Source organism: Suricata suricatta, chromosome 13, assembly GCF_006229205.1.
Source record: "Suricata suricatta isolate VVHF042 chromosome 13, meerkat_22Aug2017_6uvM2_HiC, whole genome shotgun sequence".
Classification (NCBI taxonomy): domain Eukaryota; kingdom Metazoa; phylum Chordata; class Mammalia; order Carnivora; family Herpestidae; genus Suricata; species Suricata suricatta.
This window is the reverse complement of record NC_043712.1, coordinates 54,836,716-54,851,946: the sequence shown is the minus strand read 5'-3', so window position 1 is coordinate 54,851,946 and position 15,231 is coordinate 54,836,716. Positions and strand designations below refer to the sequence as shown.

Here is a 15,231-nt window from a genome sequence, read left to right as displayed (position 1 = left end):
TATAAAAATGCAAGTTCTCAATTAATATGAGCGTTTGATGGACCTTGAGATTTTCATGGAATTAAATAAAATGATCTTAGATATTGTTTTAGTTTGTATTCATGAATGAAATCCTGAGATATAAAACTATCTTTAGTCTCTTATTCTTTAAGTATAAAACCATCTTTATTCTGTGAGCAAATCATCTTTATTCTATATAAAACCCTTATTCTTTGAGTATAAAAACATCTTTATTCCCTTATTCTTTGAGAATGGATCTGGGCGGCACTATTTAAGTACTGCATAAAACTAGGGTCGAACAGGCTGTGAGCATTGTAAAACACCAAGAGCTGAAATTGGAAAAAAACTTGGACAAGACCTTGACTTTGTCTAGGGTCTGACAGTGACAGCTAAGTTTAAATTCCCAAGGACCATCTAATGTAGATGATACTGGAATTAAAGTTGGACGAAGGGAAAGTGGTAGAGTGTAGCAGAAGGATCTGCAACAAAAATTGGGGATAAATAAGTATAAAGGACAATGCTATTTAAACCATTTATGGAAGAATTTCCTTAAAAATATATTAAAATATAGGAGCATCTGGCCCACTCAGTTAGTAGAGCATGTGACTCTTGATCTCAGGGTTGGGAGTTCAAGCCTCATGTTGGACATGGAGCCTACTTATAAAAACATATTTTTAAAATGTTTTTAATGTTTATTTATTTTTTGAGAGAGATAGACAGAGTGCAAGCAAGGGAATGGCAGAGAGAGGGAGACCCAGAATCAGAAGCAGGCTCCAGGCTCTGAGCTGCCGGCACAGAGCCTGACGTGGGACTCAAACTCATGAACTGTGAGATCATGACCTAAGCTGAAGACAGACGTTAACTGACTGAGCCACCCAGGCACCCTAAAAATATTTTTAATAAAAAGATATTAAAATATAGAGAGTAGATACGAATCAAATTAATTTCTTACTGGTGTAAGCATATACAAGTCAATGAAATAGAATAGAGAAGCCAGAACTAAATTTCCAATTATGACATATTAGTAGAGGAATAGAGCAAGTTTAATTCAGCAGAAAATTATAGACATTTTAATAAAAAGTAGCAGATATATGATATTCAACAGGAAGGGAGAAAAATGAATTCTAAGTCTTCATCATAGTCAAAACTAAAATCCAGATGAATAAAATATTTAAATATTCTTAAAAAAGCATGAAGATATTACAAGGAAATTTTAGACACTGTAGTCTTTCCTAATCATGACTAAATATTGAGAAGCTATTAAAATAGATATTTGATGACAAGAGATATAATGTCAATGAACAAAAACAGAACAAAATATTGTATCACAGCAGACAAAATTTCTATAATATGCAAATTACTTAGGAAATTAATAAGATAAATGAATAATGAAAATGAGAAAAAAAGGCAGAGATGAATTGATATTACAAAAAGGAAAATGTATATAAAATTGATAAGAAATGAATATATCCTCCATTTGTTTTTTTTTAATTTTTAATGTTTTCAATTTATTTTTGAGAGACAGAGAGAGACAGTGCAAGCAGGGGAGGATCAGAGAGAGAGGGAGGCACAGAATCTGAAGCAGGCTCCAGGCTCTGAGCTAGCTGTCAGCACAGAGCCTGACATGGGGATCGAACCCAGGAATCATGAGATCATGACCTGAGCTGAAGCGGGAAGCCAGACGCTTAACCGACCGAGCCACACAGGTGCCCCAGATCCTCCATTTAAAGAGTATATAAAGGCAAATTAGAGTTACATTGCAATATCTCAAAAATGGAAATATATTTCAAAAGTAGAGATCATTCAGCTAGTCTACTTTGTATATTTATTAATTATAAAGTAGTTAAATAAAATCATATTTATTGTTGCATTGTTCCAAGAAATGGAAACAAAATGAACAACAGAGCAATGCAATCGAAACAAGCTATAAGAAGGTACCTTCACCAAATTAGGAAAGGAATTTTAAAATGTAAATGATATTGTTGATTAATTAAAATTTAAATAAAAATTATTTAAAAAGAAAAAAATAAGGATGTCCAGTAAGACATTCTTGTCTACAAGAATATTTATTGCAGTGTTGTTAATACTAGTGAAAAATCGAAAATAAACAAAATTGAAATGTTTAAGAAAACAAGAATTTGAAAGATTTTGTAAATCTGTATTCGGAATACTGGTACTGGTCAGATATTTAACTGTGGTTGTAAGTGAAAAAATGTAAACTATTTAAATTTTTAGAAAATTTATGATAACAATTATGTAGATAGTTTTGAGGGGGAAGAAAGACATTTGGTAATTTCTGGAGGACGGGGGACCAGCCCACGTACCCCCAGTCAAACGGTCCCTGAGTAGGTGGTTGGGGTCAGCGAACTATCTATAGGAAAGAAAGAAGCCAGACAACATGAATGGTGGTAAAGCCACACTTTACTAAGAAAGTCAGTGTCTTTAATGCCATAGGGGATTACATTTTTTCTTTAATGGTTACATAGTTTATGGTCCTTGAAAAGGTAAAAACATGCTCTGGGAAGGATCATTTTTTATCACAGAAGAGAGAACAGCCGTGAGAACAGAAGTAAAAAAAACAGGAATGAAGGAGTCTGTCTCTCAAAGAATCTTTTTTTCTTCAAGGCCCTTTAGCAGTTATGTCTGGGCAAGATGCTTATCATTCAAGGAGTTAATTTTAGACAGAGGATTGTGTTTGCCCCAACAGCAGGCAATGAGCTGGGGACAGCAATAATGTAAGGGAAAGCTGGTGCCACTAACTGACCCAAGTTGATTCAAAACTTCAAAGTATATGCCTTTTTGCTTTTGTAAAGCAACAAGAAAAATCATAGACAGGTTAAATAGAAGCCACATATGCAGCCCTGGAGGCCAAATGTTGTCGACTTGTTCCACAACTTCCCAGATTTTTTCTCCTGCGCCCCGGAGGCATAGCCATCAATGGTCACTTATATAGATTCTCCTGTGTCCCGGAGGCCTGGCCATCAATGGTCACTCTCCTGTGTCCCGGAGGCAGTGCCATCAACGGTCCCTCTGCGGGAGGAGGTTCTTTGGCCTGCTGGGCCCCAACAGTAGTTATCACAGCTCACCTGTGTGGAGTGATAGGAGGCTGTGTTGACATGACTGGAGTAGGTGCAGGTTGGATGATGCATTCATAGAGAAAACAAGTTAACTGTTCAGTTAACTAGAGAGTGAGATTGGAACGAAATTATATATGACTGTATAAACCATTAACTTTCCCTTGTTTAATTTTTCCTGCTAAGAACAAGATATATCGTTCTTGCTAAGAGCTAAGCATGGCTCAGTCAGTTAAACATCAATGCTCGATTTCAGCTCAGGTCATAATCTCACTGTTCATGAAATAAGCGGTGAGTGGGCTCTTGGTTGACAAAGTGTAGCTGATTGAGATTCTCTCCATCTCTCTCCCTGTCCCTGGGCCAACCTTTCACACTTTCTTTCTCTCTCTCTCAAAAAAAAAAAAACAACAAAAATAAAAACAAACATATATAGATCATACACATTTAAGAACATGTGTGCTGAAATATCTTATAATAATTGCCATTGCTATTTTTCTGATTAAGCTAAATATATTATTAAAGTTAATAATGGCTTTTATAAAAAGCAGTTCTAAATTTTATTTGAAATATAACACGTTGGAATAACAGAACATCTGAACCAGAAAAGGTGACAATGTGTAAGCTAAAGACTCCAAATATGTAAATAATACATATTTATATTAAAATGAATCTGACAGTCTTTTGCAAAGGAACAGAAAGGAAGATCAGTGAAACAGAATAGAAAGCACAAAGGAAATCATTGGCATATATAGTGTAATGTATAATAAAGGTGGTAGTTTAAATTATTTGAGAAAAGATACAATATTATAGGTAATACTGAGACATTTTTCTAGTTGTTTGAATCCTAAAGCTCGGCTTTTCTCATTATACCACAGAAAGTGAGGAAGCAAAGAAGGAGGGAGGGGAGGAAGAAAGGAAGGAAGAGAAATGGGAGAGAGGAAAGAGATGTAATATTTAAATATAAAAATGAAACAGTAAGAGTATTTAAGTGAATTATATATTGGGAAATTTGTATTATATATTGGCATATATATAATATAGATTTATATAATGAGAAAGTCCTTTTTATTGTACAAATATCAATAAATTGCAAAGGAAATTAGTAATAAATTTGACTACTACAAATTTGGTAGACATATAAAACATATAATGAGCCAAAGAATATAAAACCTATATAAAATTAAAGAATATATTAACAAAAGATAATAATGATAGATAAATGCTACAGTTCCCTCTGGATTCTGTAATTTCAGTTACTTTTAATTTTCTTAATTATGTTTGGTAGATTCTATTTCTAAAGTATATTAGTTAAAAAGCAGTAGATTAGTTTCCACAGGTTTCCATAACAACATCCCACATACTAGATGGCTTAACACAACAGAAATCTATTCTCTCACAGTTCTGGGAACCAGAAAATTTCAAGCAAGGTGTTCTCTGAGGGAGAATCTGTTCTATGCATTTCTCCTAGCTTTTGGTAGTTGCTGGCAATAGTTGACATTCCTTGACTTAAAGATACATCACTACATTATCTGTTTATCTTCATATGCGTGCCTGTATCTCTTACATGGATACTAGTGTTTGGATTTAGAGATCACACTAGTGCAACATGGCCTCATGTTGATTACACTTGCAAATATCCTAATTCCAAGTAAAAACATTTTCATAGATGCAGAGATTAGGACTTCAACATATCATTTTATTTATTTATATGTGTATGTGTATATGTACGTATGTATTTATTTTGGGCAGAAAGAGAGTAGGGGAGGAGCAGAGAGAGAGAGAGAGAGAGAGAGTCCCGTCCCAAGCATGCTCCTCATTGTCAGTGCAGGGCTGGTGGTGGGGTTCAAACTCACCAACCATGAGATAATAACCTGAGTGGAAATCAAGAGTCAGATGCTTAACTGGAGGAGCCACTCAGGCATCTTTCAACATATCATTTTATTTATTTTCTTAACATTTATTTACTTTTGAGAGACAGAGAAAGATAGATCATGAGCAGGGGAGGGGTAGAGAGAAGGACACACAGAATTGGAAGCAGCTCCAGGCTCTGAACTGTCAGCACAGAGCCAAAGGTGAGGCTCAAACCCACGAACTGTGAGATCATGACCTGAACCGAAGTCAGACACTCAACCAACTGAGTCACCCAGACACCCCTCAAAATATGACTTTAAAAGACACACTTCAATTCAACAGAGAAAATAACATAAATATATGTAATTTATATGGTAATTTTTTTCCTGAAAAAGCAATGTTAGTCTTCTCTTTCTTTTATCATCACACTCAGAGTTCATGGAACACAGGTAATTAATAAAAGTAAATACTGGTATCTTAACCCTTTAAGAAACCTTTTGAAATTATTCATCTTGACTTTTGTCCCTTAGTTTATTATTAATTGCAGTTGTCAACATATTAGGTACATTAGTTAGGTAAATTATATTACAGATCCATGTAATGGTCATGTACTGTGTGCATATATGTTAATACGCAAGGAAAGAGTATATCTAAAATGCCCACCATGTATCCAAAAATTGCTTTCAGAGTGGGAGGGAACTTTTGGACTCTATAGATATGTTGATGACTTAGACTGTGATGATTTCACATATGTGCACCTTGCTCTAAACTCATGAAGTTGTGCACATTAAATACAAACAGCTTTTTGTACATTAATTATACCTCAGTTAAAGTGTCTTGAGAAATTGCTTCGAGGGGCACCTGGATAGCTCTTGAATTCATCTGAGGTCATGATCCTGGGGTCATGGGATTGAGCTCTGTGTTGGGCTCCACACTGAGTGTCGAGCGTGCTTGAGATTCTTTCCCTTTCATAAAAAGAAAAATTGCTTTGAGGTATTCATTCTTTCATGTGGTGTTTTATTTCAAAAATAATCTAGTGTCCAAAAAAAAAAAGACACTGTTTTTTGTATTATTTAGTCTTCAAAATGCTCTTACCCACATCTCCTGTAGTGCACTTACTTTCACACATTCTCAGTTTCTAAATGCCATGTGGCACATTTACATGTGCAACCTAAGGTGTTTTTCTGTATCACAATAAATAAATATCATATGCCCTGTAAGAGATTATATAAATATTTCTAACCTTTTGAAACCTGAGTTACTAATTCCATATTCTAGAGACTTCTTTCACTGGTATTTTCAATAATGGAACCATGAATATTAGAAAATAATGTTCACAGATATATTATTTTTAAGTGTTCTCTTCCATACATACATGTGAAAATTCTTTTTTTTTTTTGAAAGAGAGAACGTGTGTGGGAACCAGGGTCCAAGTGCCCAGCATGGAGCCCCACTCCAGGCTCCATCTCACAACTGAGATCATGACCAGAGTAGAAATCAAGAGGTGGACACCTAACTGACTGAGCCACCCAGGGGCTCCCATGTGAAAATTCTTAATAAGAAAACTTAAGAAATTCTTCATATGAATAATGGAAGATAGTGCTTGTTTGCTGTTAACTGTACATAAATTAATTTTCTGGAATAATGAAGGAGAATAGTTATTAGCAGTATCATTTTTTACCAAGGTTTTTAACATTACAGAGCAAACTGTGGACTCACTGATATGTCCTAAAAATCCTTGCTAAGGAAGTGCTGCCCAGAAAACCCAGAGGGCCTTGCTTCAGGGTGTGCTGGGTGCCAAAGAGCAGAGGGGATGTGGGAACCCTTGTCAATCACCCAGAGGTCTGTGTTTGATCTGAACAGAGAGGTCTACTCTATGAGAGCTCCAGTCCCTTTGTCTCTCACAGGCGTGCTTTTATCACCAAACCTCATGACAGAGAAGTGCTGGAGGACCCCTTTTTGGAATTCGGTTTTTAGTGCAGCTGTGCACAGGTTTAAAAATCAGTCTTTGATTTTTCAATTTACTCTCTTCTAAGGCTGATAATGCTTGAGGGTTGTGCGAAAGAGAGATTAGAGACAGGTAATAGAAACAGCGACAGAAGAAGCGACACTTGTTTTCTGCCATGGTCAATACGAAAAAATGTCCTACTTTGATGAATGGAAACCTGATGTGCTGAGAAACACAGAAACGTGAAAAAATGTAAATTAAATGGCCATTTTATATTCAAAGGAACATTCAAGTTATGTTTAGAACTGGGTTCTCTCCAGATGCAACTAAATGACAAACGCTGTATCCCCAAAGAAACACTTTCTATAGACAGAAAAAAGGAATGAGGTCTATATCTTTCTTTCTTTTTTTTTTTAATGTTGTATAGCAAAACTAGTGGAAGCTCATTGTTTCATGTACCATAACTGCTAGAAGAACAATTCCCACATTGTACTTTGAGAAACTCTTGCTTTCTGAGAAATACTGTAAGGAGCTTCTAGCCACATTGCCAATTAAAACAAATGTAAGTAACATATTTTTCTAATAATTTGTTTTTAACATATATGTGATTACTTTTATACTTATCCTCTAGCAATCTGGAAAGCAGCCCTCTCTGAATTCCAAAGCACAAAGGAAACATAGAGAGACAGCCTGCTGAAAAGGAGAGACAGCCTGCTTATTTGGGCCAGATATTTTGACAGACAAACTAACACATGAAGCGCATTCACTACATGCTAGCCCCTGATCAGAAGTTCTTCACAAGTATTACTTCCTTTGATCCTCACAATTAAACATGGAGATCACTAGACTGAGGTGGCTCTAATGCCATGGCATCCTATGAAGCAAATCAAAATCTAAACCTGTCATTGCTTCAGGGTTATGAAATTGAAACCTAAGGGTAACCAATCACAATCAGCTAACTAGGCTTTAAGTTGCAGCCAATAAAATAATTTCCTTGTTTGGTTTTTTTGACTCATCTCTACAAAAGTCTTTCTTCAGCTCCTAGGGGAGGACGATTTCTAAGTACTACTGCTTTTGTTATGCCCAGATCGCAATATCTTTGAAGACCAGAGACCACCAGGGAGACCAAGTCACACATGCAAAAGCAAAGGGCTTTTTATTATGGGCTTAAGCTTGGTCTCTTAGGCTTCTCCAGTGCAGTGGATCCGTGCTGAGAGCCCCAAACGGGGGCTGAGCAGGGTTTTTACGGGGTTTGGGAAGGGGGAGTTACAAGAAATTGTGACATAGGTACAGTGATTCAATCATTATCATATAACAACATTGGCAACAATTTTAACCATACACATTGTCCAGAGTGTTCGTTACTTTTGGTGCGACCCAATCACAACATTTAGTGTTTCTTTGAAAATAACCAATTACAGGGTGGGCCAAGGACCCCCACGTGTGGTGAGTAACTGCTTAATCTAGTATTAAACAACAGGTAACTATCTGTGGTTTCCATCTACAGGCCTGCCCTTAGGGTGTTAGCTGGCCGCTTCTGATTGGGTGTTACAAGGGTCCTCTCTCCTGCCTTGGGTAATGTGTAACTGCCTGATAGTTTCGGGGAAACTGAAACTTAGGCCTTCTAGTTCAGAGGGGAAACTCAAAGCCTGTCATGGTTCAGACCTGTGTCCTTTCACTTTGGTGCTGCCTGTTTTGAATTCACTTTTGCTCAAATAAACTCTCAAAATTTTAATACACTTCATTTTCTCCTTCACATAGGTAATGTAAGCATTTTACCAAAAGAAAACAGAAAAAAATAGAAGCAATCCACCCCTTAGTGAAAGGATAGAAATTCAAAAAGTAAATCAGAAGAGGCCAAAAATAAAACCCTACAAATATAGTCACCTGATTTGTAATGAAGGCACAAAGTTGACTAGATTTAATTAAAAAATAATATTCTTTTCAACAAAACGTGTAGAAACGATTGACACTCCAAATGCAAAACTTGAATCTCCATTTGGAATAATGAAACATAAAAGAAAATGTGTGTGCCTTTAGATTTAGCAGAGCATCTAATTATGTCTCAAAAAATATGATGCATGAAAGAAAAAAATGATAATGTGGATCTTCCCAATTTAAAAAGTTTTGTACCACCACAATGTTAAGAGATTGAAAAGCTAAAGACTGGGAGAAGATATATATAAATTGCATTTATGACTAAGGCTATATAAATGTTAAAATCAAGAGTAAAATGATATAAACAGATAAATTACAAAAACATGAAAAGACATTTTGACAAAGAGGATATACGTTATGAGTGGCCAATAAACATATGAAAATATACTCAACATCATCACTTAGTAGGGAAATGCAAATTGAAGGAAAAATGAGATACTGCTACCTGCTCATTAGAATAGTTGAAAAAAAATACAATAAAACTAACAATAGCAAGTGCTGACAAGGAGGTGGAATGTCATCTTAAAAGTTTCTTTGGGTTAAGTACTACATGGCAATGAGAAAGAATGAAATCTGGTCATTTGTAGCAAAGTGGATGGACCTCAAGGGTGTCATACTAAGTGAAATAAGTCAGGCGGAGAAGGACAGATACCATATGTTTGCACTCATAGGTCTAACAGGAGAAACCTAACCAAGGACCATAGGGAGGGGAAGGGGGAAAGAGAGTTGGGGAGAGAGAGACACACATAAACCATGAGAGACTATTGAATTCTGAAAAGGAACCCAGGACTGAAGGGGGAGGGGGACGGGGGAGGGGGTGATGGTCATGGAGGGAGGTACTTGTGGGGAGAAGCACTGGGTGTTGTATGGAAACCAATTTGACAATAAACTACTATATATTAGAAAAAAAAGAAAAGAAAAGCTAGCAAGCAATATCAAGAGAAGGAAATATAATCTGTGTTGTGGGCAAGAAGAAATGAGCTTCTGTATATGGAATGACATACAAAACCAGCAATGATGTTTACAATATGTTACCCATAGACTTATGCTAAAATCACCAAGAGACATCTTCAGAAGTTTCCCTTCCCTGCTCAATTTTCCATCTTACCAACCAGTATCTCTTGCACTTCTCAAGTGCTCTGGGAGTATAAGCACAATCGGAGTTCAAGTTGAAGCTCAAGGGACTCCATTTGAACTTTTTTTTCTTTAATGTTTATTAATTTTTGAGAGGCAGCAGAGCACAAGCAGGGAAGGGGCAGAGAGAGGGAGACACAGAATCTGAAGCAGCTCCAGGCTCTGAGCTGTCAGCACAGAGCCTGACACGGAGCTCTAACTCATGAACTATGAGACCATGACCCATGACCTGAGCTGAAGTCAGACGCTTAACCTGAGTCCCCCAAGTGCCCCTACGTTCAGCACTTTTGATACCTATGTGATATTAACTACTTTTAGATATCCAAAATTATTTTGACACGTTTCATTTTCAATTTAAAAAGCAGTAGAGAATTCATAAGCATGTAAACATAGAAACAAAAGTATTTTTCTGGTGTTAGGAAGATGTATAGTATAAAGCAATGTCAGTAAATCATTAGTAGATGGAGAATGTAATTGGAATTTAATATATTGCCTATAATTTACCTGCTTTTCAGGTAATATGATAAATAAAGAAGAATTTAGTTCTCTACTAGAAAAAGGCTGACACTGAAATTTCAAAACAGACATCTTTTCTTAATATACTGTTTTTAAAGCATCCTGCTTAGTTATTCATCCATGTTTTGATTTCTGTTCCCTGTTGGGAATGTAAAAAAGTTTGAAAATGTTGATTTTTTTTCATGAAGATAGCAGGATGCCATTTATAGCTCCCAAGTAAATACAATTTATGTAAAATAGCTAATATGAGAGACAAGGCAGTTATAGTTGATTCAGTTGCCTCACAAGATCCTCAATTCTGTTATAAAAAAAAAAAAAAAACACAACCCAAGAAGGAAACTCCCTGTGGTGTAACATAAGGATCAATTACTCATTTGATTAGTGTAAACTGGCATGAATGACATTATTTGACAAAAAGCTTTTGTTTATATGATTGAAAGAAAATGAAAAAGGAAATCAAATAACTTGAATAGAAAAGCTTTATTTACAAAAGAAGCTTATGAAATCCATGCTATGTTTTCAGTCAAAGTAAAGCTTTGTATATGTCAATGTATATTTATAGCTATTTAAATTTCCCAGAGAGAAGACACCTCAGTTTGATGATTCCAATAACTATTTTTGCTTGAGATACAAAGGCTTTTGATTCTATTTTTTTAAGTCTTTCCTCCATTATCATGTATATATAGAGATAAAATAAAAGCCATAAATTACGAAATAATCCAGAAATCAAACAAAGTGAAATAGAACAAGGGGAATTTCTTTTGCTGTATTTCATTTTTAATAATAACTTTTTGTGGAGATCTTATATATATTCATTTTGAAAAATTCTAAAAAAGCATAATAAAATTAAATTCATCATGAGATTCCAAGTAATTAGACATTGATTGCATTTAAATTTGTATGTCTGCAGTCTCTACTAGTCTCATTAAATTGGAAAACAATTTTCTCTTTTCTCTCTCTCCCTTTTTATTTAAAAATCACTTCCTTGGGTGTCTGGCTGGCCCAGTCAGTTGAGTGTCCAACTCTTGATTTCAGTTCAGGTCATGGGACCATGGTCATGGGATGGAGGCCCATGTCAGGCTCCATGAGGAGTGTGGATCCTGCTTAAGATTCTCTTTCTTTCCCTCTTTCCCCTATCTCCTCCCCCGTGTGAGCATGCCCTTTTCCTCTCTATAAAACACACACACACACACTCACACACAACCACTTTCTCACATCTTCAAAAATTTTTACAAAAAACATAGCTTATTTGACCTCTACTCATTACTTCCTAATTTTATGTTACCTATTAAACATGTCTATTTCCAGATTTTCACTTTTACAAATAGTACAAAATATTTTGTCATCATTTATTATGCTCTATAGAATAAATTCCTAAATTTTAACTATTAATTAGCATATGAATGTTATCACTTATTTTATATTGGCAGTGTAAGCTCAAAATTTATGAAAACATAATCACAGGTTTCCTACAATTGCCAATTTCTTGATGTATGATTATAAATACATATACAGAGACATAAAAATCTTTGTTTCTTCAACAGGGAAATATAATTTATTTTTTAAAAAAAACGTAATGTTTATTTTTGAGAGAGAGAGAAAGACAGAGACAGAGCGAGAGGGAGACACAGAATCCAAAGCCGGTTCCAACCCACAAACCACAAGATTATGACCTGAACTGAAGTCAGATGCTCAACTGACTGAACCACCTAGGCACCCCAAGAAAATGTAACCTGTAATTACTTTAATTTTTAAGCAAAGTATCACTTTTGAATTTTAACATTTTAAAATTTATTTTGGAAAATTGTATCTTATTCTAAAGAGCTTTTGATATATTTTATGAGTATTCTTTCTTTTTTAGGTTTTGCAAGCTCTTTTCTTTATTTTTAAACAATTTTTAAGTTTATTTATTTTGAGAGACAGAGAGGGAGAGAGAGTATGTGTGTTTTGGGGGGAGCGGTAAATAGAGAAGTAGAGAGAGAATTCCCAGCAGGCTCTATACCAAACTCATGAAACCCTGAGATCATGTCTTGAGCTGAAACCAAGATTCAGATGGCTAACCCAGGCGCCCCATGATTTGCAACTCTGAATTTACAAATGTTACAGTTTGGGGTTGTAAATATTATAAATATTTTGTTTTCACTAAGCCACCATTTTACTTGTACTTTAAATTTGTTTATTATATAATATAGTAATGTTTATGTATTGACTGAGTTGTTTTTTGGGCCCAGAGATGACCTTTTTTTCTTCTTTTAAGAGAAAAGGCTTTTGTGGCTTGTCATACAATTTACATTGAACTAACATTTGGCAAAACTGATCCAGATATTCTACTATGTTCATCACCTATATTCTTTTTTATTGTTTATTTATTTATTTATTTTGTGTGTGAGAGAGAGAAAACATAAATGGGGGAGGGGAAGAGAGAAGACAGAAAATCCAAGCAGGCTCTGTGTTGTCAGCTTAAAGCCTGATGTGGGGGCTCGAACCCACAAATTGTGAAATCATGACCTGAGCCAAAGTTGGACCCCCCCTCACTTATATTCCTTATCTAAAACTTACCTATTTAATATTATAAAATTCAGAGAGATGTGTTAAAACTATTAATATTTTATTTTCTATATCTAAATTGTATTTTACATTCTTGACATTCTTTTAGTGTCATAGAAAAATTAAAAATATTTCAAAACTATTATAACCCAATAGTAAGTTAATAGTAATAGTAACAGCATATAGTTAACCTAAAAACATAATAAAAACATTAAATTGTAAGTTACTGTTAATCAAATCTTATATGATAGAAGAAATAATAATTTTTAGGAATTCATGATTGGCAACAGAAAATCCATCACTTAAATTCAAGAAAAAAATTATGGTCATTTTCACTGATGGATAAAAGCAATTTGATGAGTTTTCGAATATTTTGTTTGTAGGTATCTTCCGATGGATTCCTTAAATGTTGAGCCTGAGGCAGGGACTTGGGGACAGGATGTTAATTTAGTAGGTGATTCCAGAAAGGCAGAATGACAGAGTGAAGGACGTGAAGCACAAAGGATGAAAAATTGATAAAGAAGGTGTAATGGAGCTGATTCATGCCATCTGTGACTAGATATTCCAGGCCTCTTGTAAGGAATTTTATAAAATATGGCTTAAAATAGTTCTTCCAAAGGATGAGAGATGATGATAAAAGATGGATTCTTAGCTTCTAAGAATTTCCCATGGTCCTAACGTGTGACAAATATCCTATCATCAAGCTGACAGTAATGAAACAAAAAATAAAATCTGTTACTGAATGATATAGCACATCACAAAATGGTAAACCAACAATTCCAGGTGATCTCTGACCATAAGAAGAACCCTTTCATTGGAAAATTCTCATCTTCTCAAGAAGGAAAAAAATAGGACCTTTTACACATTTCATGTTTCTTTCCTATTGAATTGATTATAAAATGAAAATATTCTGCTTTTTGAGGTATTATACAAGTTAGTTATCATCAATAGTTAAAATAAGATTATTTCAATAAAATTAATAGTTATTTTCAAAGAGAAAACATTGGCATGATTCTCTAAATGAATAAACCATTCTGTTCTCAGCTGATTGTGAAAGAAAAAAAGATCATTTCAATGGCCATGAAGCCTATGTAAAAATGAACATAGATCGTTTTTCTTCTTACCTAAGCAGTTTTCTTAATTTATTCTTCACAGTTTTCATGGCATTTGAAACCTGCATTCTGTGCAGAGTGTGCATTCTGTTTAATCACCTGAGCAGAGGCTGCAATGGTGAAAACAAAGCAAACGCAAATGGAGTGACAGCAGGTACAAGAAAAGGTGGTAGTGGCAAAGGAATGAAAAAGGAAGTACAAGAAAAGGTAAACTTGTGGTAGGAGAATTTGTTACTTCCTCACAATAGGCCTTTAAAATTTTCAAACCATTATCATTTACAAAAACAAGTGTACTAATATGTTAAATATGCCTTACCTTCTTTGATAGGTTCTAAATGATAAATGTCTGTGGCCTCAATACTTATTCATTTCAACTTAAGATCTTTCATATGATATAAGTATTTTTATGAAAATAATTTTGAGTTTTCTCTGACCATTCTTAGTCTTTTTTTTCTAGAAGATATTATCCCTTTGGAGTTGCTCTTCTCTCTTAAAACTCAATCTGATTTAAGGAAGTAATGGCATTCTCAAATTTTGTGAAAATGTCTCATAGGGTGATTCCAAAAATGAGTTTTTAAAAAATGTACAGTTCTAATGTGTACACAGGAAATCCAATGGAATCTGTAGATCAACTCTCAGAATTAGTAAGTAATTTTGCCACTGATTTTTTAAGCATAAGGTTAATTTTCAAAAGTTAATTTTTCCGGATAAGAAATATAACAGAGAAAATTTTTAAATACCATTTTATAATAGCTTTAAAAATATTTTGCACTTTGAAGTAAATGTAAGAAAATCATATCTTACTTTCATTATGGACTGTGGTTGCATGGGTATATTCACATTTTGAAAAGATAGCCACCTGTACACTTATGAATTGTGAGCTTTCAGTAGAGGTGTTTTCTTTATAAATAGATGTTAACCTCCCAAAGGTTAGGTGAGATTTATGATTTATATTTACAATAGACTTGGTAAATCTTTGTCAGAAATAAAAAAAAAGTAGCATAATATATCACATGTTTATTGCCCATTTAGATAATGTGACAGTACATTAAAAATAAAAATTCAAGGCTATATTTCTTATTTATGCTTTTCTAAATGTTTTCCAGTTTTT

The 15,231-nt window shown here is 34.6% G+C and overlaps 1 long non-coding RNA gene across 1 annotated transcript in view; it reads right to left on the bottom strand.

Moving 5' to 3' along the window:
* LOC115275673 overlaps window positions 1-14,199 on the bottom strand; it is a 49,378-nt gene extending 35,179 nt beyond the window's left edge. The window contains exon 1 of the long non-coding RNA XR_003901686.1: window positions 14,133-14,199. This is a non-coding gene — a long non-coding RNA (uncharacterized LOC115275673). The remainder of the gene's footprint in view (window positions 1-14,132) is intronic.
* Between the last annotated feature and the right edge of the window lie 1,032 nt (window positions 14,200-15,231).